We start from the raw sequence: 26454 nt of genomic DNA, 5'->3' as shown, positions 1-26454 counted from the left end.
CCTTTTATTCCCCCTGCCTATGAGAGTTATCTCCAGACCACTGAGTACTGTATGATTGAAACCATTTCCTCAAAAACTGAATTTTAGGTAAACACCGTGTTGTCTTCCTTAGGGTTCATTACCATCCTTTTATTCTTTGGGATCCCAGAGCACTATAGGCAACAAGAACAATATCACGGGACTTGCAGAAATCCAACAGTTTACTCTGGTTGAGATAAGGGTGACATTCCACCTGTAGAATGCCAACAGAGAAGAGTGTCAGATTATTTGGGAAAGTAATATTAATAAAACAGAGAAAATTAAAAGTTTAAAAAAATGCTAAAGGAAAAACTACAACTTAAATATAAACTTGAAATATTAACATCAAGATAAAAATTGAGAGAAGTGTGCTTAAAAGTTAATTTTATGATAGACTTGGATGAGAGAACCATTCCAAGCTTGAGTAGCTCACAAGGTGAGCTCTACATATGAGTAAATGTTTCTGAGTAAATATTTTATTGATCATTAATATCACCATGAGCCTTTGACTTCAGTCTTTCACCTGGATGACTTTCATAGTCTTCAGCACATTTTCGGTACTGAAGACCCAGAAAAGCTGAAACACTAAGACTAAGGATTCAGCCATCCAAACCCCACACAAATTTTAAACCAATATTATGCGATTTAACTTTCTTTACACTCCATGCCATGTTTCGTGGTCCTCCTTCCCTTCCACAGTTCCCTCCCAGGCACTTTCAACATCCATTTCTGGACACCCTTTAGGCTCAGGTAAACACCACCTTCCTCTAAGTTCTGGGTGACTAGTCTAACCCTTCTTCACCTTCTTTACCTTTCCTCAGTCTCCACCACAATTTAGCAGGACCCCCTCCCCAGCTTTTCCACCCAGACTTTATCAAACAGGGATACCATTGTGGGTTCTATTCATAGTATTCCATCCATACAGAGGCTCTGCCCTCTAGAATATTCTGTCCACAAAAGTCGGATGAACAGGAGGGGAGGACAGACAGACATCAGGCTCCAGGGCAAGAAGGAGGTTGTGAAGAGCAGGAGGGAGAGGAGCCAAGCTGCTCACCTGGTTGCAGACGGGCTTGTACTTGAGCCCCGGCTTGTTCAGGATCTTCTCCAGCTGCTTGTGGTTGAAGTTGGACACCATGATGGGCTTGGTCAGCCCTGCCTCCTTACACTTCTCCAGGGCCTAGGGAAGAAGGGGGGGGCGGTGTGCACAGTCACTTAGAATGGACAATAGAGCAAAAATAAATGTTGAAAATTATCTGTCAACAGGGTCACCCATCAAGAATTAGCATTGATTATCAAGAGGAAAAATGAAGTTGTGACACAAAAACGGCAATTACCATTTCCTCCTTAGAAAAATCCCTGAGAATACATATATGGAAGGAAAGAGATGCCTGTCTTCACTGTCCCATATTCTCCTCCTTTGTTCCTCTCTGTGAGCATTCCAGCAATGGTTTCCTCCCCAAAACCCCAGCATCACAACCCTTAGATTCATGAACTGCTGACTCTGATGGGCCACAGCCCATTCTCACAGGTGGAAGAAATGAAGGAGGTTCCCCCTCCTGGCTCCTCCCCTGATTTTCTCCTCCCCAGACTCACCTCCCATGTGTGACAGAGATCCACTGAGTCTAATATAATTTTTCCATTTTCATCTTTTGGAAGCAATTCCTCCCCTGGCTGGAATAGAGGTAGTCATTTTAGAGATGTCACAAAGTAATATCTCTACATTTAGCCTGGCTGCTTGGCACCAGGTAGTAAACCTCCATGAGGTAGGGGTTACAATATTCTGGATACTAGTATTTGCATATATGGAGTTGTAAGCAATGTCTTTAGGAGGGAGGCATATCCTAATCTCTTACACTTTATATATATATATATATATATACATATACAGTAATAAATGTTTTTCTAGGTCCTAAAAGGGAATTCCCATGACTTTTGTGGATTTTGTCTGTTCCTTGTACTTGTCTCTTTTGAAATGCTTCTCTTGAGCTGGAAAAGGCAGTAAGTTACGTGACATAATTTCCAGAATAAAACTTTCAATCTTGATGTGATTGGATAATCAGACTTCCTTTTCCATCTGAGCATCAGATGCCCTAGGGCAGGCATGTGAACCATCGAGGCTCTCATTAGGTTGATATGGAATGTGGAAGATCCAGACATGCTCTCAAACGTTCATGACCATGAGCCTTGAGCTGCCCCAAGACCATATTTGCCACCAGTCGAAAATGTCACCAATATTCAGTAAAAATAAAGCAAATCATGAGTAATGTCATGATGTGCATGTGCTAAATTGCTTCAGTCATTTTTGACTCTTTGTGTCCCCATGGAGTGTAGCCCACCAGGCTCCTCTGTCTATGGATTCTCCAGGCAAGAATACTGGAGTGGGTTGCCAAACTCTCCTCCAGGGGATCTTCCCAATCCAGAGATCAAACCCACATCTCCTGCAGCTCCTGCATTGCAGGCAGATTCTTTACTGATGAGCCACAGGGAAAGCCTCCAATGTCATGATAAGAGATAGAAAAAATAGACATTTCTGAAGAGTACAGCAAATCCTTAAATCTATCCATGAGTTGGACTTCCCATCTACATAATCCTCTAAGCTATTTTGCATAGGATGGCTTGAGTAGATTTCTGTAACTTAAAATCAAGAGTTCTATATAACACAGTTTTTTGTTGTTGTAGTTTCATTGTGGGGTTTGTTTGTTTTTTCCCTCAGGTTTGTGGGATCTTAATTCCCCAAACATGGATTGAACTCCTTCTCAACTCAACTTGCCTCAGCAGTGAAAGCATGGAGTCGTAACTACTGGACTGCCAGGAAACTCCCGTCTACATAATAATACAGCATAATAATACAGTTCTTAAAGTCTAAGTGCAGTCTACAGACTTTGTCATGGAGACAAGCAACAGTGCAGGCAAGGTTTCCCAAGTCCCTGTGATGTCTGCTAGTTTTAGCACCCAGATGGGGCACCCACCAAATTTGCTCAACTCGAAAGGATGAAAGGGGATAAGAAATCACATTCGATATAAGATTGTGTCATTGCTCATTATGTCTGCACCAAACTCTTGTTTCATGAAATCCCTAGAGACTCGGGAGTCATATTCAGGACTGTGTGCAGAACCTGCCTATTTCTATTTCCTCAAATTTTTGAGGCAGACACTGAGAGATTCTTTAACTCCTTTCTCTGGGAGGCCTGTAACGGATTCAAAGAAAATCAGTAAAAAGATGATAACGAATGATTATTAAGGAGATTCTACTCTAGTGAAACCCTTGCTGCAACCTACTAAGACAAATCTTTAATTCAACAATGCATGCAAGTTGATACACATTCTGAAAAAAGAAGTACTATAGAAGTGATTACACAAATTTCCAACCTTCATGGCCACTCGGAAATGAATGAGATAGAGATCAACATAGTCCAGTTGAAGAACTTTCAGTGACTTTTCCAAGGCTGGTCAGATCAAATCTGGTCAAAGGAAAGTGCACCAAAGCTGCAGAGATTAAAGAATGGAAGCTGTGTTAATAATACTTGAGGAAATTTTTTTTGGGGGGTGGCGGTTGCTTACACATGGATTTTGGAATATTACTTCACTTACCAAGGATTGAATCTGGGCTCATGGCAATAAAGCACTGAGTCTTAACCATTGGACACCAGGGAATTGCAATACTTTAGGAATGTAACACAGAGAAGGCGATGGCACCCCACTCCAGTACTCTTGCCTAGAAAATCCCATGGACGGAGGAGCCTGGTGGGCTGCAGTCCAGGAGGTCGAAAAGAGTCGGACACGACTGAGTGACTTCACTTTCAATTTTTACTTTCATGCATTGGAGAAGGAAATGGCAACCTACTCCAGTGTTCTTGCCTGGAGAATCCCATGGACAGAGGAGCCTGATGGGCTACCGTCTATGGGGTCGCACAGAGTCGGACACGACTGAAGCGACTTAGCAGCAGCAGCAGCATCAGGAATGTAACAATAAACATGGGTCACCAAACAATTCTTCACCAAACAATGATCTTATTATACAATAGTCACCTGGGCACAATCAGTTGCCCACATGTGCACACACAAAACACACACAGCACCTTTGAAGTATAGGCAATGTCTTCTGTCTTCACAGTGCCATCTGCAATCTTGCTTTGAATGGCTTGGCCAACCTGCTCTTCATTTTGCTACACACAAGCACAGTCAATATGGCGGAACCCAACCTCTATTTGGTTGCCTCCAGAGCTTCGCTCTTAGGAACATACATGAGCAACAAAGGTAGTACTTACATATTCACATGGGTTAAAAGATTGTTAAAGCACAAGCTTTGATCTTTCCAAGATTCAACTTTTCTTTGGGTAGTTCTGTGTGCGTGTGATGAACCCATGACAGTTTCCTGAATGTTCCTGGTCACCAATTAAAAGGACACCCAGGAACTCATCAACCTCAGGCAATCAGTGGTTGATCAGAGGACGCAAAGGCCACCTCCAGGTTCAATGATTTGCTGTTAGAACCCATGGATAGGATTTATACTGTGAGATGTCTGAAGCAAAATTGACAAAAGGTATAAGATGTATGGTAAAAGCATCAAGAAACCAGGTGAAAACTTCTAGGACTTCTGGCTACCAGTGAAGCCACACAGAATACAATACATATATATATATGTATGTATATATATATATATTCAAGGTATACAAAGTGATATTGTCATATAAGTGCATGCATGCTAAGTTGCTTCAGTCATGTCCAACTCTTTGCCACCCTATGGCAACCACAGCCCACCAGGCTCCTCTGTTCAAGGGATTCTCCAGGCAAAAATCCAGGAGTGGATGGCCATGCCCTCCTCCAGGGTTCTTCCCAACCCAGGGATTGAACCCTTAACCTTTTATATCTCCTGCACTGGCAGGTAGATTCTTTACAACCAGCACCAGGTGGCACTAGTGGTAAAATAGTGTTAAGTACTGCTTATAATTACCTACTGTTATTGATGATCACAATCAAGCTACCAGGAGATCCATCACCTCACATAGCTAATTTGTGAGGGGATTTGTGACAACGCTGAAAATCTGCTCTTTTAGCAAATCTCAAGATAGAATCCATTATTATTAACTGGAGTCACCGTGCTGAACATCAGGGGTCAAGACTTCTTCATCTCAAACTGAAGGTCTGTCCCTTTGACCAACATCTTTCCCTTTTTCCCAGCCTTGTCCTCAACTTCTGGTCACCATTCCTCTACTCTCTTCTTCTGTGAGTTTCACTTTTTTAGATTTCACCCATATAGAGATCATGAAGTATTTGTCTTTCTATTTCTGGCTTCTCTCATTTAACTTAATGTTCTCCAGGTTGATCTGTGTGGTTGCAAATGGCAGGATTAACTTTGTTTTTAATGCTGCATAATACTCGATTTCTTTTTATGTGATTCAGAATCTTTCCTGTTTCAAGGAACTAGATAAATGGTCTAACTTCCCTCTGTTGGTCCTGGTTTTTCTTAAATACTCAGTTATTTGGGACTGTACTGAGGAATGAACCAGTGAGCTTCAGTATAGCCTGGTCCCTTCCCTCCCCTCATCCCACTTTGCACTACAAGGAAACAAGCCCTGTCTTCTGTCTTGAAAGGGTCTCTGAATATTTCCTTCTGTTTTATAGATGAAGAAATGAGACACAAAGTTTAATGACCAGTCAGCCCGTCTTGGGAGAAGGCAATGGCACCCCACTCCAGTACTCTTGCCTGGAAAATCCCATGGATGGAGGAGCCTGGTAGGCTGCAGTCCATGGGGTTGCTAAGAGTTGGATACGACTGAGCGACTTCACTTTCACTTTTCACTTTGATGCATTGGAGAAGGAAATGGCAACCCACTCCAGTGTTTTTGCCTGAAGAATCCCAGGGATGGGGGAGCCTGGTGGGCTGCCATCTACGGGATCGCACAGAGTCGGACACGACTGAAGTGACTTAGCAGTAGCAGTAGCAGCCCCTTGTCACAGCTACATACTCTAAAGACCAGATGGACAGAAAACTTTCTGGCTCCCAGTCTAGAGATTTGTCCACTAGCCCCTCATTTCCAAGCAATGAAAACTATACTTTAATAAAAAGACACAACAAAACCCAAGAATACATTATGAAGCCTGGCCTGTAAGGCTGTAGCTTATCCCCTCAAAAGTCAAGCAGAAACAGAAGTATAGCAAAAAACACAGCTGCAGTGTGTCTAGCATGGGACCAAGCAGACACTCATAGTAAAAAGCAATTCTCTCCATTAGTTTTCAGCCATTTCATCTTCAGGACCTTGTATCTCAAATATTTCTCATGTCTTTTTGGAAGGAGGAACAGTTCTGAAACTAATAAATATACAGAGAAACCTGGCTATTGCAATCCACTCAGAGAGAAGCAGCTAGCAGTCAATGTCTGGACAGCAGAGTCTCACTGCTTCTGCTAAGCTGGAAAGAGATGGAAACTGGAGGGACCAGAGGAATCTGCAGGTGAGCACAGCCTCAGACCCTGATGCAGAGTGAAGATTGGATGCTCTCTCCCCTTTCACAAGGCATGGTTCTAGCCTGGTTAGTGGAACCAATGAGCCTCCCGAGTCACACAGGAGCTTAGTGCTTGACAATTCAAGTCCCTTCCAATTATGTTACATGCACTACTTTTATATCTCAACCCCAACACCTCTGTTACCTCTTTAGATACAGCGTGCCAAATCCAGGACAGAATGAAGTGGCTGTCATTTAGCTTACTCTCTGGCCTTCGGGATCCATGCCTGTTTCTAATCTGAATAAGTAGACTGATTTTTCTTCTGCTTTACAGTTATAAATAACAGGACATTAACACCCCAGTTGACTGTCCAATGTTAGCAGATACATTGGAGGAGGATAAGGATTAAACAGTGCCCACAGAGTAAGAAGAGAATTGAATCAAGTACAATTGTTTTTTTTAATCAGAAAAACTTTAGTTATGTAATGAGTAATATCTGCCAAACAATTATTGACCAAACATTACACAGAAACCTCCACATATCAGTCAATTCACTTTTCTAATTATGAAGCCCATTTGATCAAACATCACTGAAACAACTCTTCATAGTACAGAAAGACACACTAACCACACCAATTAAGTGTTAATTATTAAGCATTTTCAAAATGTAATCTCTTAATAAAGAATCAAAATGTGAAACAAACCAAATTTGCCTTTTTAAATTTTCCAGCAGCAATATTATTTTGCTTTTACACACCTATGGTGGGTGGAGGTATAACAGTAAGTCATGTCTGACTTTTTTAAAACCCCATGGACTGTACCCAGCCCGGCTCACAGTCCATGAAATTTCTGGTTAGAATACCGGAGTGGGTTGTCATTTCTACAACACAGTATCTTCCTGATCCAGATATCCAACCCAAGTCTCTTGTTTCACTTACATTGGCAGGCGAATTCTTACCACTGGGCCACCTGAGAAACCCTTACAGACATGACTAGGGTGAAATTCTGAAAGGGTACCAAAACCAGACATTTTGGCAAGTGTTTATTAGTGTATCATTAATAATTTGTGGGTACCATGTGCAGGTTCAAACTGACTCTTGAGTGTTTATACCTTGAACTAAGTTACATAACTTTTAGAGTACTTATTATGTAATCATATATATTTTACATAGTTATTATTGTGCTAAACATTATTCATAAAGAAAAACCTATAAACAACTGAAATTGCAACAAATTTGGGAAGAGTAAGAGAAATCATGATGCACTGGTACAAGTGGGATGTTGTGACGGAAAATTCAATTGAACACATAGAGTGATGTCAGCAAAATAGTGAGCTAGGAGGAGTGAAGTCTCCCTTGGAAAGGAAGTATGGAAAGAGAAAGCACCTGAAAAATGTCATAGGAGTTCTGGAAAGAGTCAAACAACATCTACAACAACAAAGTGAACACACAAACTAGGGAAGATCCAGAAGACTGGAAGAATATTTCTGTGTGGTTTTCTTTTCACACTCATCTCCCCTGACTTGAACAGAGCCACCCTTGATCCCGTAAAATGCAGCGCTTAGCACCTGCTACTTCCCTCAAAGCAGACTCTCGCAGAAATCCTTACCTGAAATATTCTCCCCTACTTGGTGCTTGCCTGGAAACTGGTGTCCATTTCACTTATTTTGAGCTTGAACTGAAGAGCACTGGAGTGGCTCGTTACAGCTACAGGGGACTAATATATATGGGGCCTGGGTCAGGGAGTAGGGTGGAGACACATACAAACCATGTAAACTCTGATAGGAACTAGGGTATGGATTTGGGAATAGTAAGGAATCTTATGGGCAGAAAGTGAAAAAGAACTAAAGAGCCTCTTGATGAAAGTGAAAGAGGAAAGTGAAAATGTTGGCTTAAAGCTCAACATTCAGAAAACAAAGATCATGGGATCCGGTCCCATCCACTTCATGGCAAATAGATGGGGAACAGTGAAACAATGGCTGATTTATTTTGGGGGGCCTCAAAATCACTGCAGATGGTGACTGCAGCCATGAAATTAAAAGACGCTTACTACCTGGACTCCTTGAAAAGAAAGTTATGGCCAACCCAGAAGCATATTAAAAAGCAGAGACTTACTTTGTCAACAAAGTCCGTCTAGTCAGGGCTATGGTTTTCCAGTAGTCCATGTATGGAGGAGAGTTGACTATAAAGAAAGCTGAGTGCCCGAAGAATTGATATTTTGAACTGTGGTGTGGAGAAGAGTCTTGAAGAGTCCCTGGATGCAAAGAAATCCAACCAGTCATCTTAAAAGATCAGTCCTGGTGTTCATTGGAATGACTGATGTTGAAGCGAAATCTTTGGTGACTGATGTGACAGAGGTGGCTCATTGGAAAGACCATGATGCCAGGAAAGCTGGAGCAGGAGCAGAAGGCGAATGACAGAGGATGAGAATGGTTGGCAGAGGATGAGATTGGTTTGGATTGGCAACCAACCAACTCAATGGACATGAGTTTTGGGCTAACACCTCTAAGGAGCTGGTGGATGGACAAGGAAATGGCCTGGAGTGCTGCGTTTTCATGGGGTCACAAAGAGTCAGACATGACTGAGCAACTGAACTGAACTGAACTGAAGGCATTCAAAAACAATGATAAATTCCCCAGAAATAGAAAGGTCTCATGGGTCAGGTAAGTTGTTGACTCAGAAATGAACTGAGTTTCCCTTAGTTTCCTGTTGGGCTGATCCATGAACAGACACATGCCCATGCCAGCTAGTGAAGGACAATCAGGATGTGGTACAAATCTGCAAACAGTGGGTGTCCTGTGCTTGTCCAAGTACCCAGTCATAAACACACAGAGGGGAGAGAGAGAAAAGGCATACAGTAAAGAAAGGTGAACAACAAAGCTTAAAAAAAAAAAAAAAGGGTGAAAAAAGAGAAAACAATGAGCCATGAAACGGTTTTGTTACTGTTTAGTCGCTAAGTCAACTATGCAACCCATGGACAGTAGCCACACAGGTTGCTCTGTCCATGGGATTCTGCAGCTAAGAATATTGGAGTGGGCTGCCATTTCCTTTTCCAGTGAATCTTCCTGGATCTGAGATCGAACCCATATCTCCTGCACTGTCAGGCAGATTCTTTACTACTGCCCTACCTGGGAAGCCTGATTCATGAAAGGAAGAAAACAAAATTCACACCGACTCTTCCTGAACAATCACAGAGCCACAGTGCACTGTGAATGTCACACACTGTTCTGAGGAGGAGCTCCAGGTGAGCAAGAGGACGCTGAGCTCAGCTCCCCCCGAGCAACATTAGGGGTCCCATCTCCTGAAAACACACTACACAAGCAGGAAGACTCCTCCACACCAAGGCTGGATAGAACCATCCCCATGGAGCTGGGTGGGAAGGGAAGAGAAGCCGTCAGATCAGGACTGAGCCCACAGGAGTGCCCCAGACGAGGAGGAGGAACAGGGGTTCAGAAGTTCTCCCTGGAGAGACCCGTGCACGCCACATGCTGGGACGACCTGGGAGGTCGCAGCCCTGCAGCTGCTGTGAACCCACGGGGACCCACAGGAGGCCCGGGAACCTGACTCCTCTCCTGAGACATGCACCAGCTCCTGCTCCTGGAACAGGCTGAGGGGGTCACCGGACACTGCCCAGGACTCGGCCCATTTACTGAGCAGTCTGTGTGCCCACCCCAGCCCACAGATGCCCCCTCAGTGCCTCTGGATCCAGTTCACTCCCCCTGGGGTGAGGGCCGCCCATGCTGGGCAGAGTGGACAGTGAGGGTACAGAGACAGCTCAGACCAGCAGGACATCTGGAAGTGCCAGGGTGGCCATTGGCTATGAGAGGGGGTCCGGGAGCAGGGTTCTGGAAATCTCCTTCTTCATTTCCCTCACAGTAAGTCCTTTAAAAGCCTATATGACAAGGACCCCCTTCCCTACCGGCTCTCTGACCTGTCTTCATCTCCTGTCTCCCTACTTCACTAACTTCTACCCATATCAGTCCACTTTCTGGCTCTTAAATGTTCCATGAACACTCTTCCTTCCTGGAATAAGTGTTCTCTGTGCCAGAGAAATGCAGGGAGCCACTGTCTCTGTGTTTCAAGGCTGTGTTTTACAAATGAAAAGTTGTGTTAAATGAAGTGTAGTTGATGCCTCTATCTAACAGAAGTATAGAAATGGGAGAGATTGTGCAGAATTATCTCAACAAGCACTTACCCATTTCTAACAGTTAAACTCTCCTGATTTCATTCACAGTCTCATTCTCCATGAGACTAATGACTCAAGACATTTCTCATTTCACTTATTGACATTTGTTGATATGACAATGTCTTTCTAAAGAATGTCGATAAAGTTTTGCTGAATGACCAATGAATAAACTCAAAATATGTAAGGATTCATCAAAATGCTGAGCATGGGCAACAAATAAGAAATCACATAAATGACTAAAATGTGCTGCTTGCTAAACAGGAAGGAAAATATAATACTGGATTTTTTTAAAATCATATTTTTAGCTTACCAAGATACTTAGGCTGTTTCAAATGAAGTTGCAATCTGTACACTGAAGTTTATATGTCTTTGTAAACAAACAAACAAACTCACATATGTGTCTAGGAAAATTACAAGCTAAATGCCCCAAAGGTAAGTATTAGCGAATGGGTAAACACAGCTGATCTTTATTTCCTATCCTGTCCCTTCTCTATCTAAATATTCTGTCATACATATGTATTATTTCAATGATCAGGCAACAAGAGTATTTTTACTTTTAAGTCTATGCTGTTTCATAAACTGCTTACTTTTAAAAGGAAAGGAATGGTTTCAGAAGTTCAGATACTTTATTTAAACTTCTCCATCAAGAAATCAAAAGCTTTAAAGACAAGCAAAAGCTGAGAGAATTCAGCACCACCAAACCAGCTCTCCAACAAATGCTAAAGGATCTTCTCTAGACAGGAAACACAGGAAGGGTGTATAAACTTGAATTCAAAACAACAAAGTAAATGGCAATGGGATCATACTTATCAATAATTACCTTAAATGTAAATGGGTTGAAAGCCCCAACCGAAAGACAAAGACTGGCTGAATGGATACAAAAACAAGACTTCTATATATATTGTCTACAAGAGACCAGCCTCAAAACAAGAGACACATACAGACTGAAAGTGAAGGGCTGGAAAAAGATATTCCATGCAAATAGAGACCAAAAGAGAACAATACTCACATCAGATAAAATAGACTTTAAAATAAAGGGTGTGAAAAAAATAAAATAAATAAAGGGTGTGAAAAGAGACAAAGAAGGACACTACATAATGCTCAAAGGATCAATCCAAGAAGAAGATATAACAATTATAAATATATATGCACCCAACATACGAGCACTGCAATATGTAAGGCAAATGCTAACAAGCATGAAAGGGGAAATTAACAATAACACAATAATAGTTGGCTACTTCAATACCCCACTCACACCTATGGATAGATCAACTAAACAGAAAATTAACAAAGAAACACAAACTTTAAATGATACAATAGACCAGTTAGACCTAATTGATATCTATAGGACATTTCACCCCAAAACAATGAATTTCACCTTTTTCCCAAGTGCACATGGAACCTTCTCCAGGATAGATCACATCCTGGGCCATAAATCTAGCCTTGGTAAATTCAAAAAAATTGAAATCATTCCAAGCATCTTTTCAGACCACAATGCACTAAGGTTAGATCTCAATTACAGGAGAAAAACTATTAAAAATTCCAATATATGGAGGCTGAACAACATGCTGCTGAATAACCAACAAATTACAGAAGAAATTAAAAAAAATCAAAACGTGCATAGAAACAAGTGAAAATGAAAACACAACAACCCAAAACCTATGGGAAATTTTAAAAGCAGTGCTAAGGAGAAGGTTCATAGCAATACAGGCTTACCTCAAGAAACAAGAAAAAAGTAAAATAAATAACCTAACTCTACACCTAAGGCAACTAGAAAAGGAAGAAATGAAGAACCCCAAGGTTAGTAGAAGGAAAGAAATCTTAAAAATTATGGCAGAAATAAATGCAAAAGAAACAAAAGAGACCATAGCAAAAATCAATAAAACCAAAAGCTGGTTCTTTGAGAAGATAAATAAAATTGACAAACCATTAGCCAGACTCATCAAGAAACAAAGGGAGAAAAATCAAATCAACAAAATTAGAAATAAAAATGGAGAGATCACAACACAGAAATACAAAGGATCATAAGAGACTACTATCAGCAACTATATGCCAATAAAATGGACAACTTGGAGGAAATGGACAAATTTTTAGAAAAGTACAACTTTCCAAAACCAAACCAGGAAGAAATAGAAAATCTTAACAGACCCATCACAAGCACGGAAATTGAAACTATAATCAAAAATCTTCCAGCAAACAAAAGCCCAGGACCAGACAGCTTCACAGCTGAATTCTACCAAAAATTTAGAGAAGAGCAAACACCTATCCTACTCAAACCCTTCCAGAAAATTGCAGAGGAAGGTAAACTTCCAAACTCATTCTATGAGGCCACCATCACCCTAATACCAAAATCAGACAAAGAGGCCACAAAAAAAGAAAACTACAGGCCAATATCACTGATGAATATAGATGCAAAAATCTGTAACAAAATTCTAGCAAACAGAATCCAACAACATATTAAAAAGATCATACATCATGACCAAGTGGGCTTTATCCCAGGGATGGAAGGATTTTTCAATATCTGCAAATCAATCAATGTAATACACCACATTAACAAATTGAAAGATAAGAACAATATAATTATCTCAATAGATGCAGAGAAAGCCTTTGACAAAATTCAACATCCATTGATGATAAAAAAAAAAAAAAAAAAAAACCTCCAGAAAGCAGGAATACAAGGAACATACCTCAACATAATAAAAGCTATATATGACAAACCCTCAGCAAACATTATCCTCAATGGTGAAAAATTGAAAGCATTTCCCCTAAAGTCAGGAACAAGACAAGGGTGCCCACTCTCACCACTACTATTCAACATGGCTTTGGAAGTTTTGGCCACAGCAATCAGAGCCGAAAAAGAAATGAAAGGAATCCAGATTGGAAAAGAAGAAGTAAAACTCTCACTGTTTGCAGATGACTTGATCCTCTACATAGAAATCCTAAAGACTCCACCAGAAAATAACTAGAGCTAATCAATGAATATAGTAAAGTTGCAGGATATGAAATTAACACACAGAAATCCCTTGCATTCCTATATACTAACAATGAGAAAACAGAAAGAGAAATTAAGGAAACAATTCCATTCACCTTTGCAATGAAAAGAATAAAATACTTAGGAATAAATCTACCTAAAGAAACAAAAGACCTATATATAGAAAACTATAAAACACTGATGAAAGAAATCAAAGATGACACAAATAAATGGAGAAATATACCATGTTCATGGATCAGAAGAATCAATATAGTGAAAATGAGTATACTACCCAAAGCAATCTATAGATTCAATGCAATCCCTATCAAGCTACCAATGGTATTTTTCAGAGAACTAGAACAAATAATTTCACAATTTGTATGGAAATACAAAAAACCTCAAATAGCCAAAGCAATCTTAAAAAAGAAGAATGGAACTGGAGGACTCAACCTGCCTGACTTCAGGCTATACTACAAAGCTACAGTCATCAAGACAGTATGGTACTGGCACAAAGACAGAAATATAGATCAATGGAACAAAATAGAAAGCCCAGAGATAAATCCATGCACCTATGGACACCTTATCTTTGACAAAGGAGGCAAGAATATACAATGGAAAAAAGACAATCTCTTTAACAAGTGGTGCTGGGAAAACTGGTCAACCACTTGTAAAAGAACAAAACTAGAACACTTTCTAACACCATACACAAAAATAAACTCAAAATGGATTAAAGATCTAACGTAAGACCAGAGTCTATAAAACTCATAGAAGAAACCATAGGCAAAACACTCTCAGACATAAACCACAGCAGGACCCTCTATGATCCACCTCCCAGAGTAATGGAAATAAAAGCAAAAATAAACAAATGGGACCTAATTAAACTTAAAAGCTTTTGAACAAAGAAGGAAACTATAAGCAAGATGAGAAGACAGCCTTCAGAATGGGAGAAAATAACAGAAAACGAAGCAATGGACAAAGAATTAATCTCAAAAATATACAAGCAACTCCTGCAGCTCAATTCCAGAAAAATAAAAGACCCAATCAAAAAGTGCATCAAAGAACTAAACAGACATTTCTCCAAGGAGAACAGATGGCTAACAAACACATGAAAAGATGCTCAACATCACTCATTATCAGAGAAATGCAAATCAAAACCACAACGAGGTACCATTTCATTCCAGTCAGAATGGCTGTTATCCAAAAGTCTACAAGCAATAAATGCTGGAGAGGATGTGGAGAAAAGGGAACTCTCTTATACTGTTGGTGGGAATGCAAACTAGTACAACCACTATGGAGAACAATGTGGAGATTCCTTTAAAAACTGGAAATAGAACTGCCATATGACCCAGCAATCCCACTGCTGGGCATACACACTGAGGAAACCAGAATTGAAAGAGACACCTGTACCCCAGTGTTCATCGCAGCACTGTTTATAATAGCCAAGACATGGTAGCAACCTAGATGTCCATCAGCAGATGAATGGATAAGAAAGCTGTGGTACATATACACAATGGAATATTACTTAGCCATTAAGGAGAATACATTTTAATTAGTTCTAATGAGGTAGATGAAATTGGAGCCTATTATACAGAGTGAAGTAAGCCAGAAAGAAAAACAGCAATAGAGTATGCTGCTGCTGCTGCTAAGTCGCATCAGTGTCCGACTCTGTGTGACCCCATAGACCGCAGCCCACCAGGCTCCCGTCTCCAGGCAAGAACACTGGAGTGGGTTGCCATTTCCTATGCCAATGCATGAAAGTGAAAAGTGAAAGTGAAGTCGCTCAGTCGTGTCTGACTCTTGGCGACACCACCCCCCCTCCCCGCCGTCCCCCCGCCCCGCCACCAACCCCCCCCTCCCCACGCCGTCCCCCCCGCCCCCCGCGCCGGACTGCAGCCTACCAGGCTCCTCCGTCCATGGGATTTTCTAGGCAAGAGTACTGGAGTGGGGTGCCATCACCTTCTCCAAATACGGTATACTAACGCATATATATAGAATTTAGAAAGATGGTAATGATAACCCTGTATGAGAGACAGATGTATAGAACAGTCTTTTGGACTCTGTGGGAGAGGGAGAGGGTGGGATGATTTGGGAGAATGGCATTGAAATATGTATAGTATCATATGTGAAATGGATCTCCAGTCCAGGTTCAATCCATGGGACAGGGTGCTCGAGGCTGGTGCACTGGGATGACCCAGAGGGATAGGATGGGGAGGGAGGTTCAGGATGGGGAACACACATGCACCCATGGCTGATTCATGTAAATGTATGGCAAAATATATATATATATATATACTACAATATTATAATTAGCCTCCAATTAAAATGAATACATTTATTTTAAAAATTAATAAAGTGAGATGAAAGTACCAAAAAAATATAAATAAATAAATAGATACCCAGTAATCCTTACATCCGGAGAAGGCAATTGCACCCCACTCCAGTACTCTTGCCTGGAAAATCCCATGGACGGAGGAGCCTGGTAGGCTGTAGTCCATAGGGTCACGAAGAGTCGTACACGACTGCGTGACTTCACTTTCACTTTTCACTTTCATGCATTGGAGAAGGAAATGGCAACCCACTCCAGTGTTCTTGCCTGGAGAATCCCAAGGACCGGAGAGCCTGGTGGGCTGCCGTCTATGGAGTCACACAGAGTTGGACATGACTGAAGCGACTTAGCAGCAGCAATCCTTACATCCCAAATGATCCGTGGTCGATCACTGGCATCGGAGGACCCCAAGACCACCTCCAGGTTAAGTGATTTGCTAGAAGAACCCAAAGGTCTCAGCATAAAGTTTTAGTCATGAATATGATTTATACTACAAGATAGGTGACACAAAATCAACGAAGGTATAAGGTACACGGTATAGGAGTGTACTCTATCTCAACTATAGGAGATAGAGACAGGGAGCCTGGCCTGTTACAATCCATAGGATCACAAAGAGTTGGACATGACTTAGTGACTGAACAATAACAAAAAGCATCAAGAAGCAAGGTGAAAGCTTCTAAGACCACTGTCTACCAATGAAGCTATGTGGAATATACCAAATGTAAACTGTATCTATTCAAGGTGTACAAAGTGACGTTCTCATATAAGGATCCATTGTTGATGATCACAAAAATCAAGCTAGTTAGAGGATCCATCGCTTCACATACCTTACTTTAGGGGGTGTTTGTAAGAAGGATTAAGATCTAGTCTCTACAAAATCTCAGGGTATCACCCATTATTTTTAACTATGATTGTGGTGCTATACCTCATGTCTCCAATGTATTCATCTTGTAACTGAAGGTCTGGACTCTTGACCAACATCTTTCCATTTTTCCCAGATTTGTCTCAGCTTCTGGTCATCATTTCTGTTTCTATAAATTCTACTATTTTAGATTCCACTTACAAAGAGATCATGTAGTATTTGTCTTTTTATTTCTGGTTTAATTCACTTAGCTGAAGTTCTCCCTGTTCACCTGTGTGGTTTCAAATGACAGGATTAACTTTGTTTTAAATGCTGAATAATACCCCATATCTTTTTCATGTGTCAGAATCTTTCCTGTTTCAAGGAGGTAGATAATTGGTGTAACCACCCTCTGTTGGGTTCAGTCCTGGTCTTTCTTAAATGCTCAGGCATTCAGGGAATGTGCTGAGGAATGGACCAGTGAGCTTCAGTACTAGCCTTGACACATTACTCCCCTCACCATACTTTGCACTACAAAGTCCTGTCTTCTCTTTCCAAAATGCCTCTGAATATTTCCTTCTGTTTTCCAAATGAAAAAAGTGAGATGCAAAGTTTCAGGATCAGAACTTGTCACAACTACATTCTCTAAAGACAAGATGGACAGCAAACTTTCTAGCTTCAGGTCTAGAGACTTGTCTGCTAGTCCCTTTTCTGTCTAAGTACTGAAAACTACACTTTAATAAAAAGACATTACAACACCCAAGGATACATTACACAACCTGGCCTGTAAGATGGTAGCTTATCCCCTCAAATGACACTATATTTTCCACTAGAAGAAGTTTCCAAGGAGCAACGAAAGTACAAGGCAAAACAGAGCTAGAGTGTCTTCCCTGGCACCTACCAGGCACCCCACGGTAGAAAAGCAATTCTCTCCCATTAGTTCCTATTCACCTCATCTTTAAAACCTTCCACCTCAAATACTTCTCTGGGTCACATCTTTTTTGAAGGAGGTAAGAGTTCTGGAACTAATGAAATACACAGAGAAACCCGGCCATTGCAATTGCCCTCAAAGCAAAGCAGCTGACAGTCAGTGATCTTAACAGCCAAGTCTCACCTCTTCTGCCAAGCTGGGAAAGAGACAGAAACTGGGGGGAAACCCAGAGTAATCTGCAGGTGAGCACAGCCTCAAATCCTGATGCAAAGTGAAGATGGCATGCTCCCTCCCCTTTCACAGGACATAGTTCTATCCTGATTGTGGAACCATGTGACCCTCCCAGAGTCACACAGGAGCTCTGTGCTTGACAGCCCAAGTCCCTTCCATTCATGTTACATCCACTACTATTTGTATCTCAACCCCACACCAGTACTTATACCTCTGGAGGTACAGCGGTGCCAAATCCCAGGAGAGGAATGAAGTGGCTGTCATTAAGCTTCACACTCTGGCCTTTGGGATCCATTGCCTGTTTCGCCTCTGAATAAGCAGACACTGGTCTTTTCTTCCACCTCCACTGGTTATAAATAACAGGAAGTTAATGCCCCAGCTGACTGTCCAATATTAGCAGATACATTGCAGGAGGAGAAGAATTAAACCAGTGCCCATAGAGTAAGAAGAGAATTGAAGCCAGTTACATTGCTTTTTTTTTTTTTTTTTAAGAATAACTTAAGTTATATAATGATGAAATGTCCTAAACAATTATTGACCAAATGTTACACAGAAACCTCCACATATCAGTCATTTCATTTTTCTAATTATGAAGCCCACTTTTGATCAAACATCAATTGAAACAACTATGTCATTGTACAGAAAGACACACTAATCACACAATTGAAAAGTGATGATTATTAACCATTTTCCTAAATGTAATCCTAAAATAAAGAATCCAAATGTGAAATGAAACTAAATTTGCCTTCTTAAATTTCCCAACAATAAAATTATTTTGCTTTATACACCTATGGTTGCTGCAGCCAGTGCAATAAGGTAGGGATCCAAAGTGGTCGACGCACAGTATGGGAAAAAGAAACTAGACAGAATGAAAGTTTTAAAGATGGGATAGGGGGGTTCAAGACCCCTTGGATCAAGAGCCCTGTTCCTCAGAGCCACATCACTTTTATTTAGTGTCTTGGCAAGCAGAAAGCATCTGTTACACTACAATGAAGTCAGCCTCCTGTGTCCCCTGTCACGTCTACCATTTTATTGATTACTTTAAACCATCTTCCTCGTACAAGGACTATCACCTAGCTAGAGGTCATAGACCCGCATATGCCTTGGGAAAACATCTTGGTGTGTGCACAACCCACGTTCTGAACTTGCATTCACCCCGCATCCCAAGGTCCACACTATGTTTTCCCTTAGCTTACCAGGGTATGACGACCCCAACTAATCAACCTAATGTACTTTTATTGGGGTTATGCTGTATTGCTATATTTTGTTTTTATTCTTTTCCCGTGGTGACTTTCTCATGGCTTAGCCAGAGCAACAGGGTGCTGACTATTAAACCCTGCGTATCCCACTTTTTGTTTTTGTAGCAGAAAATATATTGATCTCGCAACTTCTTTCTTCATTAGTTTTCAGAGGGCTTTTTGCATGCATCTAAGAACTAAAGAGAAGATTATAGTGAAACAGCAAAACATTGCTAGTGTTCCAATGAGACCACCTCCGATACCTTTGATCCACTCAAGAGGACTCAGTGAGTTAAGGCCCTCTTTATTCCTAGAAGTGTATCTGTACCTGGTGATAGTCTAAGAGAAGCATGCTGTATGCCAATGATTTTCGCTTGTAGCTTTTTAATATGTAGAGTGAGGTTGTCAGCCATATAGCCCCACAAGTGCCATCCAATATTTTCCCAGGAGTTTTCGGATTGGTTATATTCCTGGGGGTTACAGAGAAAGTAATAATGTTCTAGTCACACTTTAGATGTATTTGTAATTTAAGATTTTGTACTCCTAAGAGTAGCACTGCATTTTCTAAATCCACCAACCTGTTGTTAATCTCCTCATCTATGCAAGTTTGGGCTCTGCAAGTGAAACTGGCATTTTTATGCCATTCCTGCACAAAAGTAGTAGTTTGTACTATCTGATGGAGAGCTATTTCCACCACTGCCGCCATGGTGGTGATGGCAAAAATGCCCATTATGGTGGCAATAAGCCCAAAAAATGTTTGGATCTTCTCAGAATAATATTTAGGTCTGTGAGCAAAGTATGAGTGTCAGAGGAGAGTGTCCAAGGCCTATTTTGAGTTACTGGCAGCCAAACTCCTAAACATCTATGCAAAACCACATAGGAATGTTTAGAGTTAAATAATGAACTGTTCAAGTATACAGTTTGCAATCCTGGAAGGTCAGGTTCCTCGCTATCTGATTAATAGTTATCAGTTCAGTTCAGTTGCTCAGTCATGTCTGACTCCTTATGATCCCATGAATTGCAGCACACAAGGCCTCCCTGTCCATCACCAACTCCCAGAGTTCACCCAAATTCATGTCCATCGAGTCGGTGATGCCATCCAACCATCTCATCCTCTGTCATCCCCTTCTACTCCAGCCCCCAATCCCTCCCAGTATCAGGGTCTTTTCCAATGAGTCAACTCTTTGCATGAGGTGGCCAAAATATTGGAGTTTCAGCTTTAGCATCAGTCCTTCCAATGAACACCTAGGACTGACCTCCTTTAGAATGGACTGGTTGGATCCCCTTGCAAGTGGGTGAGAGTGGGCACCCTTGTCTTGTTCCTGACTTTAGGGGAAATGCTTTCAATTTTTCACCATTGAGGATAATGTTTGCTGAGGGTTTGTCATATATAGCTTTTGTTATGTTGAGGTATGTTCCTTGTATTCCTGCTTTCTGGAGGGTTTTTATCATAAATGGATGTTGAATTTTGTCAAAGGCTTTCTCTGCATCTATTGAGATAAAGATCTAAATGTAAGACCAGAAACTATTAAACTCCTAGAGGAAAACATAGGCAAAACACTCTCCGACATAAACCACAGCAGGATCCTCTATGACCCACCTCCCAGAATATTGGAAATAAAAGCAAAAATAAACAAATGGGACCTAATTAAAATTAAAAGCTTTTGAACAGCAAAGTAAACTATAAGCAAAGTGAAAAGACAGCCTTCAGAATGGGAGAAAATAATACCAAATGAAGCAACTGACAAAGAATTAATCTCAAAAATATACAAGCAACTCCTGCAGCTCAATTCCAGAAAACTAAAAGACCCAATCAAAAAGTGGACCAAAGAACTAAATAGACATTTCTCCAAAGAAGACATACAGATGGATAACAAACACATGAAAAGATGCTCAACATCACTCATTATTAGAGAAATGCAAATCAAAACTACAAGAAGATACCATTTCACACCAGTCAGAATGGCTACTATCCAAAAGTCTAAAGCAATAAGTGCTGGAGAGGGTGTGGAGAAAAGGGAACCCTCTTACACTGTTGGTGGGAATGCAAACTAGTACAGCCACTATGGAGAATAGTGTGGAGATTCCTTAAAAAACTGGAAATAGAACTGCCATATGACCCAGCAATCCCACTGCTGGGCATACACACTGAGGAAACCAGAATTGAAAGAGACACATGTACCCCAGTGTTCATCGCAGCACTGTTTATAATACCCAGGACATGGAAGCAACCTAGATGTCCATCAGCAGATGAATGGATAAGAAAGCTGTGGTACATATACACAATGAAATATTACTCAGCCATTAAGGAGAACATATTTGAATCAGTACTAATGAGGTGGATGAAACTGGAGCCTATTATACAGCGTGAAGTAAGCCAGAAAGAAAAATACCAATACAGTATACTAATGCATATATATGAAATTTAGAAAGAAGATAACGATAACCCTGAATGCAAGACAACAAAAGAGACACAAATGTATTGCACAGTCGTTTGGACTCTGTGGGAGAAGGCAAGGGTGGGGTGATATGGGAGAATGGCATTGAAACACGTAAAATATCATATGTGAAATGAATCACCAGTCCAGGTTTGATGCATGATACAGGGTGCTCGGGATTGGTGCACTGGGATGACCCAGAGGGATAGGATGGGGAGGGAGGTGGAAGCGGGGTTCGGGATGGGGAACACATGTACACTAACGGCAGATTCAAGTCAGTGTATGGCAAAAGCAATACAATATTGTAAAGTAAAATTAATTAATTAATTGATTTTAGAAAATTGAGAGTAAGTAAAGCTTTATTAATATTGTTTTCTGCCCTATGGCATCTCCCCCTTTTTGTTTTGTATCATATGTTTACATGATTTACTAGCCCCCTCCACTATGGCCTGTCCTTGTGGATTATAGGGAATGCCAGTGGAATGTTTTATAGATCAAATTTTAAGAAATTGTTGGAATACTCTACTGGTATAAGCAGGGCCATTATCAGTTTTTATAATTTTGGTAGTTTTATAATAGCAAAAAATAAGCACATAGATGTCTTTGTACATGTTTCATAGTCTCACCAGATTGAGTAGTGGTCTATATAAATTGAAAGAATTTATCAACAGTCACATGTGCATAAGAGAGTTTACCAAAGGAAAATATATAAGTTACATCCATTACAACTATGGATTTCACATGGAACTGTATACCATCATTATATCAGTGACTCAGTCACACCTTTGATAATACCTTTGACAAAACTTTTTGAAATAGGCAATGTAGAAAACAATATAGCTAGCAGTAATAGTAAAATCATAAGTAAAAACTTAAGAACTTTCATTAGATATAGCCCAGTGACATCTTTAAGTCATCTGACTTAGTTTGTTAAATGACTATAGCTTGTTGTTAACTTCCTGGTTGTAGATCCTGGAGCATCTGATCTTTATTTAAAGACTGGTTACTGAGATAAGCTTTAGAAACAAATTTAGAGTGTCCTTTCTAATGAACGACCCTTTTAATTTAACTTAATGAATGTCCTTTTAGCAATGTAATATAACCACAAGGAACTATCTAAGAATGAGTCTTATTAAGTACAGACCTTAATTAACAAAACTAGAATTTAATATGCAGTGAAATATATTAGATGTCATAGGCTTGACATCAGTTGAGTGGATATTTCTTTCAGAGCTCCCTAGTAATGGCACCCCACTCCAGTACTCCTGCCTGGAAAATCCAATGGATGGAGGAGCCTGGTAGTCTGCAGTCTATGGGGTCGCTAAGAGTCGGACACGACTGAGCGACTTCACTTTCACTTTTCACTTTCATGCATTGAAGAAGGAAATGACAACCCACTCCAGTGTTCTTGCCTGGAGAATCCCAGGGATGGGGGAGCCTGGTGGGCCACCATCTATGGGGTCTCACAGAGTCGGATACTACTGAAGCGACTTAGCAGCAGCAGCAGCAGCAGTATTACTCTGAGATTTTTGTATATGTCTGGAGACAGTCTTTTTTTACCGTGATGAAGCTGTTTAGAACTCAAAATGTCTCCAATTTTTGGAGGCTGAGGCAGAGAGAAAAGAAAAATGTTCTAATTTTACCCACAGGTGTAAATCACTAAATTGTTTTAAACCATCAGTTACTTGAGGAGAAGAGCTTTTTTATATCTGAAAACAAAGATTAGAAACCAGTAATACATCAGACAAAAAGTCATGAAAATTGTAGTCATATTTAGCAGGCTGTTTAATCTCATGTAACCAATCCCTTTGTTTTGTGGTCCTTGTCTGATGACAAAGGACGTCAGTGAAAGTGATAATCTCTAAGAAACTCATGAAGTTTTTGCTAGTGTCTGTAGACCCAGCAAAGTGGGTACCCTCATCACTGGAGATTACAGAAAATGCATTTTAACCATTTTTTCCATTGTGAGATATTAACCCTGCAGCCAGGAAAGGCTTTATCCTATCAAATAAAAGTGAGGATTTCCCATAGCCCTGATTGTGTGGTTTATAGCCATTGTTTATCCATTTTAAATTTCCTGATGGAGGGTTAATTTTGTAGAAGCAGAATGAGTTTTGTCTATGTGTGCCATGGTTTCCATAGATCATTGTGAAATAACACTCATTAATTTAGCAAAGTAACAACAGATTTTAAAAGCAAGTATGAATCATTTAAAGAAATTTACATAATCGGTTATCAAAAGCCGTATTCCAAGAAACATTTGTTTTTTTAATAGGAAGAGAAAACCAAATTCCAGATTGGTACCACCTTATATTCAGTGTCAAACAATAATTATTTACTCAGTCAAAGTAACAATAAGACTTCAAAGGCAATTTAATGTCTTAAGACAATTGTACCATGCACAAAATTCTTGTATCTCTTGTCATAAACCTTTTTTTACACTTTCTGTAGTCATCACTCCATTTATCTATTTAGAGAATAGCCACTTGTAAGTTTAGATTTACTTTATTTTCTTCCTTAAAAGACTGTAATTTTATTTTTCATATCTTTTATTATTATTAAAAACATAAATCTTATTTTCCTTAAGCAACCATGAACCGTCTTGTATATTAGCATTTTATAGATTGGTGAACATAAATACCATAAATATTTTTAATTTTTAAAAAATATTTGCTTTTTTTTCTTTTTTAATAGAGAATATCTCAGGATGGCACCAAACATATTTATTAATAGTCCAAAATCTCTTTAGCTTCTCTGTAAGACAAAGTTAGTGTTCAGTAATTAATGTTTCAAAATCTTATTTTATTTGGATTTGGAAATGACCTAGCTATTTAATAAACTTTTTTCATTTAGTTTAGTACAACTCTAGAAATTTAAGTTACCCCAATCTTCAGAGATTATTTTAGATAGACATTTCTAAAATATAGCTATTTTTAATAGAGTTTATCTAAAAGTTTTCATCTCATTTATATATATAAAGAGTTATTTTCTTTGTTGACAAGTTTAGTTTACCTTAAACCTAGGCACAATAAAAATATTACATAATGTTGATGACTTAAGACATGTCTTAATTAGATATTTAATTAAGATGATTAGATAATTAGATACTTATTTAGATATTAGATACTTAATTAGATGTCTTAATTAAATATTAAATATTTAATATTTTTCAGTTCACGTGAACCTGAATTTAAATAGAGCTCATTTATAAATTACCCTCATGTTATGCAAAAACAAAGACACACACTGAGACACAGATAAATTTAAACAGACAGACAGAGATCCCATAGTTTTCCACTTGAAATTTAAAATGTCTCTTTGCTCTGCCCCACCCCTTTTTTTCCCGCCTTGGCTTGAGTTCTACCAATTTGCTCAGGGCTGGAGTCCCAGATAGAGTAGGCTGTGTATCCCAACGACATGATAAGAGTTAATTAACTTCAGGTTTTTTCCCAGGCCTGTTGTTGTTTTTCAGGCAGAACTGGAGCTCCAAAAAAGTATCTTAACAAGCCAAGTTTTTCTTAATTGTACATGGAAGAAGAACCAGTTTTGCAACTTCAAAAAAGATTTTATTTTAGCCAGTTTTCTAAAGAATATCATGGCCATTCGGTGTCAAAAATGTCATCTCTCTTTTTTGTAGTCATAGTTTCATAGCTAAAAATTAAACCAGGGAATGTTCAAATTGGCTTGATGACAGGGGTAGCCTGACAGATAAGATGTTGTCCCAGCAAGGATTGTCTCTCTGGGGAGGTGAGGTCTTCTTTTAAAGTAAAGAAAGCCTGTCCTTTAGCCTCTGTTTTCTCCCAGGCTCTTATGCAGTATCACCTCACCTGTTCTATAGCTTGGTTGTCCATAAGCACTTGATCTTGAGTTCTCCCCAATTTCAAAGAGATGGGGCTCTGCCTGGCTTGGTCATGAGACACCATAATCAAATGGGAACCCTCAACTAGTCCCTGCACTATGCCCAAGGTAAAAGGAGAATTTACTCCATGATTCTGAACAGCTTGCTTAAGTTCCTTTAGTATTTTGAAGGGAATCGGTTTGTGTACAGCCTCACACACCCCATTAGGATTATTAGGATCTGTCCCAGGAGCTATCCGTTTGTGTATTGTCACTGGGAATGCCATAATCACAGCCTCCAAGTCACCCTCCTTTCGAGTCCAACAAACACCTTTCTGGAGGGGTAACAGAACTGCTGTGTTGTGAGGAAGGAAAAGCTTGAGCCACTCCAGCGGTCAAGGCAGGAAGGGGCAGAGGAAACCGGTCTTCCCCAAACAAAGGCTCAGAAAGAACTGCAGCTTTAAGAGCCTCCTGCGTTTTTTGTTCTACTCCCTTGGGCTCTGCATTTTCAGGTCCTCCCTCTGATGGGATTTCACTTTCATCTTCACTCCCTTCTGAGCTTTCCGGGATCTGAAGAGGTTCCAAAACGGATTTTATCAGTGCCCAAGTTGACCAGATATATACAGGCAAGAGCACTCCCTTGCAAAGAGGTTTCTGTAATTCGCTACCTACCTTCTCCCACGTTCTTAAATCTAAAGTAAGGAGAGAAGGGAACTATGAGCAACGTTTCTCAATGGTGTGTGAAAGCGCCAATAGCCGGCCCTCACTTGTTTCTGTTCCCCTGCTTACCTGTGATGGATTCATTTTGATATTTGGCAAAACTAATACAATTATGTAAAGTTTAAAAATAAAATAAAATTAGAAAAAAAAAAAAAGCTGCCTTTTGTTCCCAGCTTTCTGAATTCCTATGCCCGGTTTCAACCCTGAGAGAGTATCACTTACCGCAAAGGGGGGTTTTCAGAGGCCTCGCCCCACTCTTCTGCAGGACAAAGC

The 26454-nt window shown here is 40.1% G+C and overlaps 1 pseudogene; it reads right to left on the bottom strand.

The window, feature by feature from the left end:
* Positions 1-9: 9 nt before the first annotated feature.
* Positions 10-18258, bottom strand: LOC112448237 (dihydrodiol dehydrogenase 3-like; annotated as a pseudogene).
* Between the last annotated feature and the right edge of the window lie 8196 nt (positions 18259-26454).

Source organism: Bos taurus, chromosome 1, assembly GCF_002263795.3.
Source record: "Bos taurus isolate L1 Dominette 01449 registration number 42190680 breed Hereford chromosome 1, ARS-UCD2.0, whole genome shotgun sequence".
In the NCBI taxonomy this organism is placed as follows: Eukaryota; Metazoa; Chordata; class Mammalia; order Artiodactyla; family Bovidae; genus Bos; species Bos taurus.
This window is presented reverse-complemented; position numbering and strand designations above follow the sequence as displayed.